At 46.6% G+C, this 13,553-nt stretch overlaps 1 protein-coding gene and 2 non-coding genes across 3 annotated transcripts in view; 2 read left to right on the plus strand and 1 right to left on the minus strand.

Annotated features, from left to right (window-relative positions):
* LOC140189167 (uncharacterized) overlaps positions 1-13,553 on the minus strand; it is a 420,311-nt gene that overhangs the window by 221,884 nt on the left and 184,874 nt on the right. The gene's annotated exons all lie outside the window — the stretch shown is intronic.
* trnaa-ugc (transfer RNA alanine (anticodon UGC)) lies at positions 893-964 on the plus strand. The gene has a single exon. It is a non-coding gene; the product is annotated as a tRNA-Ala (tRNA).
* Positions 2,085-2,166, plus strand: trnas-aga (transfer RNA serine (anticodon AGA)). Its single transcript has one exon. It is a non-coding gene; the product is annotated as a tRNA-Ser (tRNA).

The raw sequence follows: 13,553 nt of genomic DNA on the forward strand, positions 1-13,553 counted from the left end.
TTATGAAAATCGGTGTCCTAGCATCGACTAATAGTCAACATCGTCAAACGAAGAAATGGGTCATTAAATCCTTCTTTTACCCTCTGTCTTGGCGCAATCGGTGAGCGCGTTCGGCTGTTAACCGAGAGGTTGGTGGTTCGAGCCCAGCCAGGGTGTCTGGTGATCCAGCAGCAGTTACTGTGCATTTCATTGTCTGCTGGGATAGTGGGTGGGGGTGGAATGGGGGGATGCTCCCTTTCTGCTGCCGTACAGAGTTCAGTGGGGATTTAAATTGCTTTATTTTTTCCAGATACAATATGTGACAAAAAGCTTCTCTTTCATACCTTTCATAGACACCAAACTCTTAATATCTCTTCTTTCAGTTGGTCCTGACGCAGGGTCTCTGCCCGAAACGTCGACTGTACCTCTTCCTATGGATGCTGCCTGGCCTTTTGCGTTCACCAGCATTTTTTATGTGAGTTGCTTTCATAGACATCATATCATGACACACAGCATTGTCTGAGAACAAGGTTCATCATTAATTAAATGCAGAATAAAGTGAAACAGCCACAGAGAAAGCACAGTGCGGGAAAATAATAAGGTGGGGCGTCATAACGAGGGAGATTGTGAGGCGTCCATCTTTTTTCACGAGGAGACCATTCAAACTATGCTTCAGAACGTGGCACATGCTTTCTTTTCCGTGATCATTCTGCTGGAGTCTACTTGGTTTCATTCCACAAAAAAATTATCATGGTGTTCGGGAAGAGAACTGAACAAGGATCAAGTATGATCGCACTGGATGGTGGAGCAGACTCGGGGCCGAATGACTGTGGCCATCAGCCATTGTCTGTGTTGCACTGCTCAGTTGTGATATGCAGGAAGGTTTGGACCTGAACACTTCTGTATTTCAATTGGGGATGTAGCTCAGTGGAAGAGCGCAGGCTTTGCATGTATGAGGTCCCGGGTTCGATCCCCGGCATCTCCACGCCAGTGAGCTGGAATTTTGGACAATCATCAGGTTTGCAGTCGGCACAATGATCGTACCGCGGCACACATAAACCTTGACGTTGAGTCTCACCGCGGACAAGACTAAAGAGATGATTCATTTGGAAGGTGCAGGCTGACCGCTCATTACCGCAAATAAACGGCTCCTCGAGAGAGACAGAGCGGACCACCAAACCCGCCGTCTGAACGCCACAGAGAACAGCAAGAAAGCGCACCGGTGTGTCCACTTCCTGAGGAGACTGAAGCCAGTGAGACTTCCCCAAACTCCATTCTAAAATGTTTTTATTTCACAGGAGCGTCATTGAAAGAGCTCTAACCACTTGCTAAACCGTAAGAATCGTAAGGAATCCGACGGCAAGTCCCTGCAGAGGAGAGAGAGGCTGCGACAGCAGTTCACTTTCACATTGAGATCCAGAGATTTGTGGTCCATTCAAAACTGACGGAATTCTGACCTTCATTGGATCATATGGACGGATGGGAAGGTGAATGAGACTCGGGAATGGACAAAATAAATCCCGGAGTGCGGGTGTGTTCTCCGGTTCACCTCAGACTGCGGTCGCTGCTGGTCACGTCGAGACTGACCGACGTAGCATCCACAAAATGCAGCAGGAACTCAACAGGCATCTGCGCACGAAATATGCACTGTTTCCTCCTCCCCAGAGATGCTGTCAGACCTGGTGACTTGCCCCGACATTCTGTGTTCTGGATTTGCAGCATCTGCAGAATCTCCTGTGTTTATAACCTAAATAACAGTCAGCAGGCAAAGAGAATCTCCCGCTTTATATTGTAGAGCACATCCACGGCTACAACTCGAAAGCCTATAAAAAAACTCCCATTGGGGTCTTCTTACCCGAACAGCTTCTTAATTCCCCCACAAGGATTCTACATCTCCCGATCCTGCTCCGCTCTCACTGAGATTCCATCCATCCAATTCCGGGCACTGATTTTCTTGTGAAAGGTCACCGAACTGAGCGTGAGTTCGGTTTCTCTTTTCACAGCCGCTAACATATCTGCTGAATATTTCCAGCAACTCCCGCTTTTAGTTCAGGATCAACCCCGTTTATTTGACTCCGGGATTTGAATCTACCTGTGAAGAACTTGTAGTCGTGGCCGAGTGGTTAAGGCGATGGACTAGAAATCCATTGGGGTTTCCCCGCGCAGGTTCGAATCCTGCCGACTACGTGTTTATATCGGTTTTGACTCCCTGATCCCTCCCAGGGATACAGATTGTAAAAAGCCAGTCGAAGCACCGATCTCTGTTCGCCGCCTTCAAAACCAGGAGGTGTCCATGTGTTTTGCTTTTATTCAGGTGGCCTCTACTATGCAATCGGTCAGCTGCTGTTCGGCTGTTATCCGAAATGGTGGTGCTCCAAACTATCCAGGCACGCTTTTGATCCAGTGGCCTTGGCTGTCCGTTTTGTGCCGTCCGTGCTGTGCCTAATACATTCACTTAAAGATTTAAAAAAATCCACATATAGAAAACAGAACACTATCACGACCTGCCTTGCTTACATTCATGTTGACATAAACTTAATATATTGTACATGGACGATCAAACAACAGAAACTCTTACAGGGCACCAGTGTATTTCATGTTTAAATTTATGTTATCGCCAGTTGAACCAGAGGGATAAATTCATTCAACCTCACTCACACCAACACTGTTTCCACAACTCACTTTCAAACTCGACATTTCATGCTATCGACAATATTCCTTTGTTGTTATTGTTGTTATTATTATTATTACAACGTTTGTACTTTCTGAGCTCAAGCCAGTAAAACCAGAAGTCCGGGTGAACTGAAGTGTAGCAGCGACAGGGGAAGCACAGTGCAGGTAAATAATAAGCTGCAGTATCATAACGAGGTGGACTGTGAGGTCAAACGTACACCTTATCGTACTAAGAAACCATTCAATAGACAAAACAGCTGGACTGAAACTATCCATGAGCTTGTGACACGTCCTTTCAGGCTTTTGTGCTTTCTGCCCGATGGAGGAGGGAAAGGAGCGGGGTTGTCTTTGGTCAGGAATCTGTCCGTTCGATATGACCGGAAATTGCATTTCCTGCAGCGGAGTCCTTGAAACTAACGGACTTGTTGGGACTAATGTTGTGTTTTTCATTTGGCCAACACTGCACCCAATAATTAAGAAAATTATTGAGAAAACCAGAGTAGGGAGGAAGAGGAAAATCCCCTTCATTCACCCACCCAGAAACAAAGTTCAGACAGGTGACCATTAAATAGGAAAGGTATGTCTTACTTTGGAAATAGAGCCGAACAACTAGAACAGAACCTAATTTCCCAAATAGAAACATCTAAACAGAATAGAGAGGGATAAAGTTCGAAATTATAACTCCACAAGGGATAACCACTCGGAAGAATAAATTCGCAACGATCAGTTTGATCCAGACGCAACACTCACCCCAACCCTCCAGCTTCATCCCATGGGAAAAATGCATCCCGATGAACACAAGTACTCTTCTCGACAGAGTGCCAAGCTCACCCCACATCACCAGCTCTAACTCCCACCACCCAGCGGACATCCCTCAACCCTAACCCCCAACCTAATCCTAACATCCAAAGGATCACACACCCTAGTTAACCCTGGACACACCCCGAAAAAGGGACCTACTTAACACTGGGCCCCATGCTCCTTTTCTCCGCTCCTCCAAATGCGGAGGCCTACATCCACATTCCTTAGCCATATCCCTAAACATAAAAACTTCACCCATCCTACACACCCCCATAAACCTGAGCCCTCTCTCCACCGGGGGCCAAGTTTACGCCACTTCATCATCAGACCGGGTGCTCTTTCAACTCCTCCCACCACCACAAAGTCCTGTGGCCCCTCCATCCAGCCATACACCTAAGTATAACACCTCCAACCCTCCTGCACACCCCCATAAACGTGGGCCCTCTCCCCATCAGAGAGCCAGTTTCACCCCACATCACCAGCACCACGACACCCCATAAACATTCCCAACCCTACACTTCACCCTAATTCTAACTTCCACTGGACTGCGCACCCAAACTAAACCGGACAGCACCCAAATAACTCAAGCCACACCCCACAAAAGGGCTTACCTGACAGTCCTTTGCCCTACCCCTAAACGTAACATCTCCAACCCTCATACACACCCCCTTAAACCCACGCCCTCACCCCATCAAGGGGTCAAATTTACCTAATATCAGCAGCAGTTTGATTCCTGTTTCAGACCTGCCCCCTATTGCAAGGTCCCGCAGAAACCTTCACCCCGCCCCGCAAATGCAGTTGCCACTCCATCCCACCTCCCTTCGCCGTGAATCCTCCACCCCCATTACCTAACTCTACCCCGGGTCTGTCCCTCCCCACAGCTCCCCTCAATTAGCTACTGCACAGCCCCCAGATCACAGCACTCAGTCCCTATAAAACCCCCACCCCCAAAACACTATCCATAAGCAATAACTCCACCATTTTAACTTAAACTCCAGCACGGAGGTTAACGAGGAGGAAGATCCCAATAAAGGCAAGTCGGGGACCGAGACCATGACAACGTGGGCCAAAATCAAAGTGGCAGGGTGAAGTGATGCTGCATCTCCAGTACGAGATCTACAAACACTAGAGGTATAGTTTGCCCACTTCCCATATACCCGCATCCTGACCCATCTTCCGCTCTTTGCCCATTCTCCTAATCTCTCTAAGTCCTCCTGTAGACTCCCTATTTCCTCAAAACTACCTGCCCCTCCACTATTTCTGCATCGTCTGTAAAATTGGCAACAAAACCATCAATTCCACCGTCCAAATCATTGACATGTAACATACAAATAATCGGTCCCACCACAGACCCCTGTGGAACACCACTAGTGACTGGAAAAGGCTCTCTTTACTCCCTCTCTTTGCTTTGTGTCAATCAGCCACTGCTTTATCCATGCTGGTGTCTTTCCAGTAGCTTGTTAAGCAGCCTCCTGTATGGCATGGCACCTTGTCAAAGGCCATCTGACAATCCAAGTACACAACATCAACCGATTCTCCCTTGTCTATCTTGCTTGTTATTTCTTCAACGAATTCCAACAGTTTTGTCAGGCAAGATTTTCCCTTCAGAAAACAATGCTGATTGCGGTCTTTTTACTCTTGCAGTTCCTTAGCTCTATGCAAAATGGTTCAACATCTTCTGACCCTATGTCACTTCTTTCTAATGCTTTGATTTCATTCTTTACCAACAGGGCAACACCATCCACTATGCCTTCCTGCCTGTCCTTTTGATACAATGTGTATCCTTAGATATTAAGCTCCCAGATATAATCTTTCAGCCATAATTCAGTGATGCCTGCAGCATAATACATGCCATTCTCTAACTGTGGTACAAATTCACCAATCTTATTATGTATACTGCACACATTCAAATACATCAACTTTAGTCTTGTATGCTCATTTTTTGATTTTGTCCCCCCTTTATGTTGGAAATCACCCCGTTGACTGCAATTTTGCCCTACCATCAGCCTTTCCTTACTAAGAGTCTCTCTACACATTGACTGTGTTTGTAAACTACCTCGTGTTCTGCACTCTCACTCCGTTTCCCATCCCACTGTCAAGTTAGTTTCAACCCATCCGAGCTGTATCTCTGCTTAGTGCAGAAGGTGGTGCTGAGGTATAAGACCAGCCATGACCTTATCGAACCATGGAGCAGGCGCAAGGGTCTGAATGAGACAAGAATCAGGAGCAGAAGCAGCAGAGGGCAGTGACGTATCGAGGGAAGAAATATTGCTCAGCATCATAGCAAACAGATAATTCACCTGGCGCTGATAAACACATCCAGGCCGGTTCAGAGGAGGATGGGTGGAAACAGCAGAGACTCTGCACATCATTTCCCAATCTCTCTGGCTGCGGGAGGATTGAAGGCTGCTGACATTGTGTCCATGTTTACAAAGGCAAATGGGGATGGGCTGAGTAATTACCGGCCGGTCAACTTCCAGGCAGTGCTCAGAGGATTGCTGGAGATAATTCCGAGCGACACCGGGAATCATTGCTGAGAGAAGATTTATTCTCAACATCGGAAGGTTGGATGCTGTTTGATTATTTTTCAGGAGAGTTGGTGAAGAGAGTGAAGTTTAATCCTGGCAAGTGTGAGGTTAAATGTGAAGGGAACATACACATTTAATGGCAGGACCCTTACAGCATTAACGCACAGATTGATCAGGGGGTCTAAGTTGCAGCACAGACAGGCAGAGTGGTAAAGAATGTGTACGGTATGTTCGCCGTCATCATCAGAAACACAGAATACAAGGGTCAGGAAGTCCGGACTCAGATGTAGAGTTTCTGCTCAGGCTACATTTGGAGTGTCGTGTGCAGTTCTAGTTGCAGGAGGAATGTGGAGGCTTTGCAGAGGGTTCAGGAGAGATTTATCAGGATGCTGCCTGGCCTGGGGAGGATGTGCTGTGAGGACCAGAAGGACAAAATTGGATTGTTTCTTCTGGAGCATTGGACCTGAGGAGAGACCTGACAGGATTTGATAAAACTCTGAAAAGCATTGTTAGGTTCCACAGTGCGCATCTTTTTTTTTTCTGAGAGTTCACACATCACATACTTGAGGACATAGCTTTAAGGGGAGAGGAGTAAAATTTAAAGTAGATGTTTTACAGAGTGGTGGGTGCATGGATCACACTGCCTGGGATGGGAGTGGTAGCAAAGTTGTCAGCTTTTTAATACCAGATCAATTTGCAGGAATTGGGGGATATGGATCCTGTGCAGGCAGAAGGGATCAGTTTAATTTGGAATCATAGTCGGCTGAATGTCCTGTTCCTATCCACAACTGTTTGATGTCTGTACAGTGTGCTTGATGTCATCCACATGGATGTCAGCGACGTGTTAGATAAAACCCACAGCGCAGAGCGATCCCATAGGATCTAAGGCAAAGTACAAATGGATCCCACTCTGTCTCGGTGAGAGGGAGTGAGGGAAACTCTGCTGTCAGTGTGGGCACCTGATGAAGGAGTTTGCAGATGTGACAATACTTGTCCGTGTGGGAGATCGTGAGGAGGGAAGCTGAAGACTGCAGGAAAGGCCAGTGGATTCAGCAGGTGGGCAGGCAGGAGGCACATGGAATTTAATCTGGGGAACTGAGGAGATATAGGTGGGGAAGACAAACAAGGCCGGGGACACACAGTACATGGAGGAATATGGAGAAGTGTGCAGGGGCAGAGGGACCCTGGAGAACATGAGGACACGTCCCTGACAGCAGTCAGCAGTCAGTTGATGGGTGAAGAAGGCATAGAGCAGACCTGCATTTGTTGTCTGAAGGCACAGTGTGCCAGAGCAGGGAACTCTACTGGAAATGCATAAACGGAAGTGGGGTCTCAGATGTAGCACTGGTCACCACACCACAGGGACATACAGAAACACACACATCCGAATTATGAGCAGGAGTTCCCATTCAGACCCTCCTACCTGCTCTGTCATTTAATGAGGTCATGGCTGGTGCCACTTCAATATTAAACTCCTTGTTCCTGTCTGCCTGCCTCCACCGCCACCACCATCAGAGACTATGAAGTTTATTTCCCAAACTGTACTGTAGTATTTGTACAATTGTAATTCTGCCCATTGTAAATTAGCACCTGATGTAAGCCCCCATGTCAATTTTTGGAATTGATGGCTTCTTCTCCTGATCCGATACTGAGAGAAATGTTAGTGGATACTGTATGTCTTTTGAGTACCTCATGTCACGGAGAGGCAGCACAGCTCCTGTTCCACTCAATGAACATGACCCTTAGTTATGAATGCATGTTGGGGCTAAACGGTCGAGTTGTTGAGTGTGCTGTAAGAGGTCTATACATTTGGAAAGTGGGTTAACAGTGCAGTGTCTACCCCTCAATTGTACTGAGTTTGATTCTGTTTACCACTTTGATAAGAAGATTAGAGCTGTGAAGGGAGCACTGGACCGCACTGCCCAGAGAAATCACACTTGCCAATGGAACTGCTTTGAACGATGGCAATAAACTTCTCATCATGGACTGCATAAATCCTCAGCGCTGAAGCTGCTTCATGAGGATGAGGGTGAAGTCTGTTACTGCAACTACGGGGTGATGAGATTAGATTTAGGTAACAGTACGTGCAATGTCCATGTCACCAGTGATCCTGTAACCTCTGTTAATGGCACTTACAGTAGTGGATGGCAGGCTCACTGCTGTTTGCCAAGGGTATCCCCTTTGCCTTTAAATTGAGCCTTTGTCCTGAACAAAAGCTGTCAAATATTTACTGATATTTGGAGTCTGTAGCAGAAAATACTGACACCAGCGAGCATTGAAGGACGAAGGAGACTGATGATTGTTACTGGATTGTAGTGTTCCTATTCTGGGGACCTACCAGACGGGATCGTGAGAACATCAGTATGACCCCAGTGTTGCAGTGATCGGCTAACAACACTGCTGTAGTGCTACATGATACAAGTCTGGTCATCAAAGACATTTCTAACAAAGTGGCAGCAAGCTGCATCATGGCCTTTCAAATCTGAACAGCATTAAACTTCCTGTTGGCCAAGAGGCGAGGCACTTGTGTCATTATTGGACTGAAATGATGCAAAACATCTTTGATATATCTGAGAACATCGCCGATTTTATCAGTGCGGATCCGGTTCGAACAGGGGTGTCAAACTACCGGCCCGCGGGATGATTTGTGGAATAAAAGTATATTCACGACCATTTATTATGCATCTGTACGGCAGCCGCTCCCTCTCCCAACGCTGTCTGTGCCGCCTGCTTCGCCGGCAGCTTGTTGTGTGTACTTAGAAAACAATAGGCGGCAGTTAACCGCCCGCTGTGCATAAGCACCTTCCACCCTGCTCTGAAGACTACGAGGGCCCCACTTACGTCGTCAGACACAGTATGAGCAGTCAGAGTACTCAGGCAAGTAACACCTGTAGCAAGGCTGCTGTGGTTCAAAATGCTTTCCAAGAAAATAAAAGTTGACATCGAAGGTCAGATATTCAACGATAATTGGAAAGCTCGTTGTTCTTCTGTGAGGACAACAGCAAACCTGTGTGTCTGATCTGCTCGCAACAAGCGGCTGCGGCAAACGACTGCAATATCAAATGACACTATGAGACGTCACACGGAGAAAACTATGACATGTACGCATGGAGATGTGGTTTTCTGGGAATCACAGCGGCAGGTCAGCAGGTAGTGTTGAGCGGAAAGTAGAAATGAGGTTGCGGAACGCAGCCACGTTAATGAGCACGGTGGCACCGAGAGGCTGAAGTGTGTTTATATCAGTGCAGGGTGCAGAACTGTTAAGGCAGACGTACATAGAGCCTGAATTAGTACATGGCGCGGTGATTCGATGGTTACAGAGATCTGGGTGACAGAAGGACTGGACTGGTTTCTAACCAGTCTAGGATTCATATGATTCAGACAGTCCAGAGGAGGCTAAAAGAGATTCCGGAGCAGCTCTGCTGATGAGGAACAATGTCACAGCGGCGAGGAAATCTCGCTGGCACTTGCAGTAAGCCAATGTCACAGCCACGGATTCGGCAACGCACTAGATCGGGCAATTGCGCTCGTGAATATGCACATGTCAGCTAATTATTATTTAATTGCGATAGTACTTAACTCCATTCATTCCATCGTACAATTTGCCGAGACTTGAAACAGTGCAGCAGCGCTTCACTGCCTGTTTGCATTCGGCCTTTGCTGAAAAATTGGACAGTCGGGTCAATTGACTCTGAAGACGAGCGGTATTCGTTTTATTCTTAATTGTTATTTTAAGCAGCAGTGTTGGCTTCATTCACCATTTGAGACTTTTAGCTAACGGCCAGAGTGTTTATTGCTTCCTTTTCCCTTTCACACTGTTCACATTAAATTCTGTGAAATATCGATCTGCTTCAGTGTCTCTCACCTCACACTTGGGCCATATCCGAACCCGGTGACAGGAAGTCTCAAACCACACAATGATGGACCCAGCAGAGAGAGAGAGCAGCTGACCTTGGCCATGAGATTCATTGGTCAGAGTGATTCGGCGAGGCAACAATGTTCCGTTAGAACTCCTATGTATAAACCCTTTTCTCTGTCTCCATCGTGACAGAAGGATCTTGCAAAGTTTGAACAGTGACGTTTTGACATTGGTGGCTTCAGGAGAGGGTAACTTTACTCTCAGTGCGTCTCCAGACTCTATATTCCCAGAGTCTCGAGTCTACATATCTAATTCTCTAGTCTATATTGAGTTGCTTCAATATCCATTCTAAGCTTTTCAAGTCACAAATACCCAGGTTCCCAGCTTTGTGGTTCCATGACTCAGGTCTGCATAACAAATGAGCACTTCAAGTAAGCTCTTCAATTGATTCAACAAATCATCATTGACGTCAGTAGTGTAAATTCTGGAAAAGCCATACTCCAAAAGCTGACCCCTGTCTGGAGTGTGCAGATACACAAGTAAAGTAACCTCATGGTGAAAGTCATGGTACAGTCATGGTGCAGACTGGGAAAACTGAATTGTCATGTAGCAAATTAAACAGATCTATAGAGAAATAGCTAGCATAGCGATGAAAGAAACCTATCTATGCTGTCTTGATCTGGAAATTGAGTTCATATTCTAATTGCCTCTGGAATAAATTGTGAAAGATAAAACACTATAAGATTTGAAAAGGTTCCTTCTCTTCGTTTCAAGTTTCATGTTTTCAAGGTTTCCCAAGAGCTTTTCTTTATGTTCCTAAACGTTTTATTTTTCCGGTTGTTTCCAAGGCTTATTCATGTGTTCAGGGTTTCTCAATGTCCTCCCCACCTCGTGAACACCGAAGTCTCTCTCTCTGCCCCGCCTACGGGTTCTTGATCTCAGCCTACTGGGGTTCCCAGGTGTCTCAGTCTCTCGGGATCGCCGAGTCGCCCTTCCTCTCGAGTTCCTCGTGCCTCCCTCTAAAGTTCCCAAGGTCTCTCGAGTCATTCCTGGCTCTCGCGTTTTCAGGTTTTCCTGCGCCATCAGGTGCCAGCTATCGGGATGGGGTGGTCCTGTAGTGACTGCTTCAGGCATGTGCGGGGCATCAGAGAGCATTGGGCTCTAAGGTTTTTAGACCACCAGAATTGTTTATTGTTGATTAACAACAGTTATCAATGGTCTAACAGCTCCTTTCGTCTTTCTCGAGCGACTCGCTCTTTGTAATGTGGTTTCCTGTGCTTTCTGTTTAAGTTTGTTATGTTAATTTTCATAGGCTCCGGGATTCTGTTATTTTATTGTTGAAGCAGATGCCCGATCAGCTCCAACCGGACAGCTCTCATTTTGTGAATGATCCCTCTGACGGTGTCACTTGGTCGAGCTACCTCTGTAAAAGCTCTTGTTTCTGTCTCTCCATGGCCGTCTTTGCCTCCGAGATTGGCAGTGCACACCATGGCAATTGTCTACCAGCATCACTGAAGGACATCTTGGGCAAGTCTCTCATCGGGGACTTCTAGCGCACACAGGTTATGGTGCCTCAGGGGATGCGCATAGAGAGGGGGGTCCTGTCGCAACCACGGATTCGACAGCGCATCAGATTCGGCATTTACGATCGTGAATATGCAAGTGTCAGCTAGTTATTATTTCATTGTGATAGTATTTAACTCCATTCATTCCGTCGTAGAATTTGCCGAGTCTTGGACACAGTACAACAACTCTTTGCTGCCTGTTTGCATTCGGCCTTTGCTGAGAAATTGGCCAGTCAGGTCAATTGACTCTGAAGACTAGCGGTATTCGTTTTATTCTTAGTTGTTCTTTTCAGGCGCAGTGTAGGCTTAGTTCACCATTTGAGGGTTTTAGCTAACGGCCGTGTTTGGCCTCCTGTTTATTGTTTTCTTTCCCGTTTAACACTATTCTCAAAAAAGTCTGTGAAATATCAACCTGCTTCAGTGTCTCTGACTCCGCACTTGGGCCATATCTGAACCCGGTGACACAGAATGCGGGTAGAATTTAGGAATAGCATAGCTGTACTCACTGTGAATCGATTACACTGTCAACTTCCGTGTAGCCCGGAAGACAGACGAACAGATAAATCGGCAGATTATAGGCTGATGTAAAAACAACAGCGGAGCTGTAGCGTTTGAATAATCTGCCCAGAATAACTGGGACACCCTTACAGTCCCAGGCTTGATTGGACATTTTTTTTTTACGCGTGTTCAGGAAGAAACAGTATGTAGATGGTGCACCGGGGAGAGAGACATACCCGATTGGCATTGGAATAGGGCCCAGCAAGATGAGTTTCACTGCGAGAGATTTAATGATCATAATTCTGGAGGTTGTCAGATGGTCGTTGAAGAGGACATGATGGGAACTGCATGTGGATGAACGTAAACTTAGGAATGCGAATTGCAGCCGAATTGGGCAGGAATCGTAGAGAGCGGTCTGAGAGCTGAATGTGTTGGTTAAATCCATGCCTGGCATGTGAGAGTCACTGACAGTCCAGCCGGTCAGATTTCAGGGCTTCCCTGTCCCTGTGAGGGAGGGAGAGAAGTCTGGTGACATTCAGGAGCTCAGAGTAATGGGAGATATTGCATTTTTTTAAAATAAAAACCGTCATATGTCCTGTTTAGCAGCACAAATTGGATGGATCTAGGGGGAAAACATAGTACTACGGAAACAGCAGCACCACTCCAGGACAAAGGCGGGAGTGTTTGCATAGTTAGAAGGTGAGATACAAAATGAACACTTTTCATTGGTGTTTACCAAGGGAAACGTCAGGGAGGAAAGCGAGATCAGGAAAGGGTAGGCTGATATTCTAAGATGTGTTGATTCTAAGGAGGAGATTGTGTTGGGTCTCTCAAAGAGTGTTAAGGTGGGTAAATCCTTCGGGGGGGTTTAGTCCATTGGGGGCCACAGACCACATGCATGCAGACATGCAGTTTCAACTGGCATCATGGTCAACAGACACAGAGTGAACCGGGGGGACTCTTCCTGTGCTGTACTGTTCACTGTTTATTGATGAATGATCACAGCACCATTGGGCAAAGGATCAAATGGAGAGAGTGACGAAACCCTTATTTCTGCTTTGACTGTGGTTCTCATCTGGGACACATAGCCTGCCGAGCTGATGGGAACAACCATTCAGTGTGTTCAAAGAGGAACTGGACAGGTCCTTCGGGGAAATAGCATGCCGAGCTGTGGGAAGAGACTGGGAAATGGACAGTAGGAATGTAGTACCAAAAGCTTGTATATAATACATTGGTTTACTAGTCTACCCCATTCCACAGTGATCTTTTGTCCACTAATGGTCTGAAAAACTCAGTGTAGTCTCCAGGAGACTTCTAATCTACCCAAGTGTATATGGTCAGTTCGTGTAATAAGGACACACTTCTGTAAAGGTCTGCCACTACCTTCCAAGCACACTGAGCTGCCGGAGCACAACACAGGTCAGTAAAGACACAGACCAGCACAAGACTCTGATACAAGTACAAAGTTTTATCAAAACGTTCCACCGATGACAAAAGCACAGCACTCTACCTTTGACCTATAGACATCATCAGCATCTTACGGTAAGGGCAAAAGCATTTACAACACGAGGCACCGCACTGTAAGAAGATACATCTTTACAACAGCCCGCACCGCTCTGTAAGGGCACAGACCTCTACAACTGTTGGCAG

Source organism: Mobula birostris, chromosome 28 (genome assembly GCF_030028105.1).
Source record: "Mobula birostris isolate sMobBir1 chromosome 28, sMobBir1.hap1, whole genome shotgun sequence".
NCBI lineage: Eukaryota > Metazoa > Chordata > Chondrichthyes > Myliobatiformes > Myliobatidae > Mobula > Mobula birostris.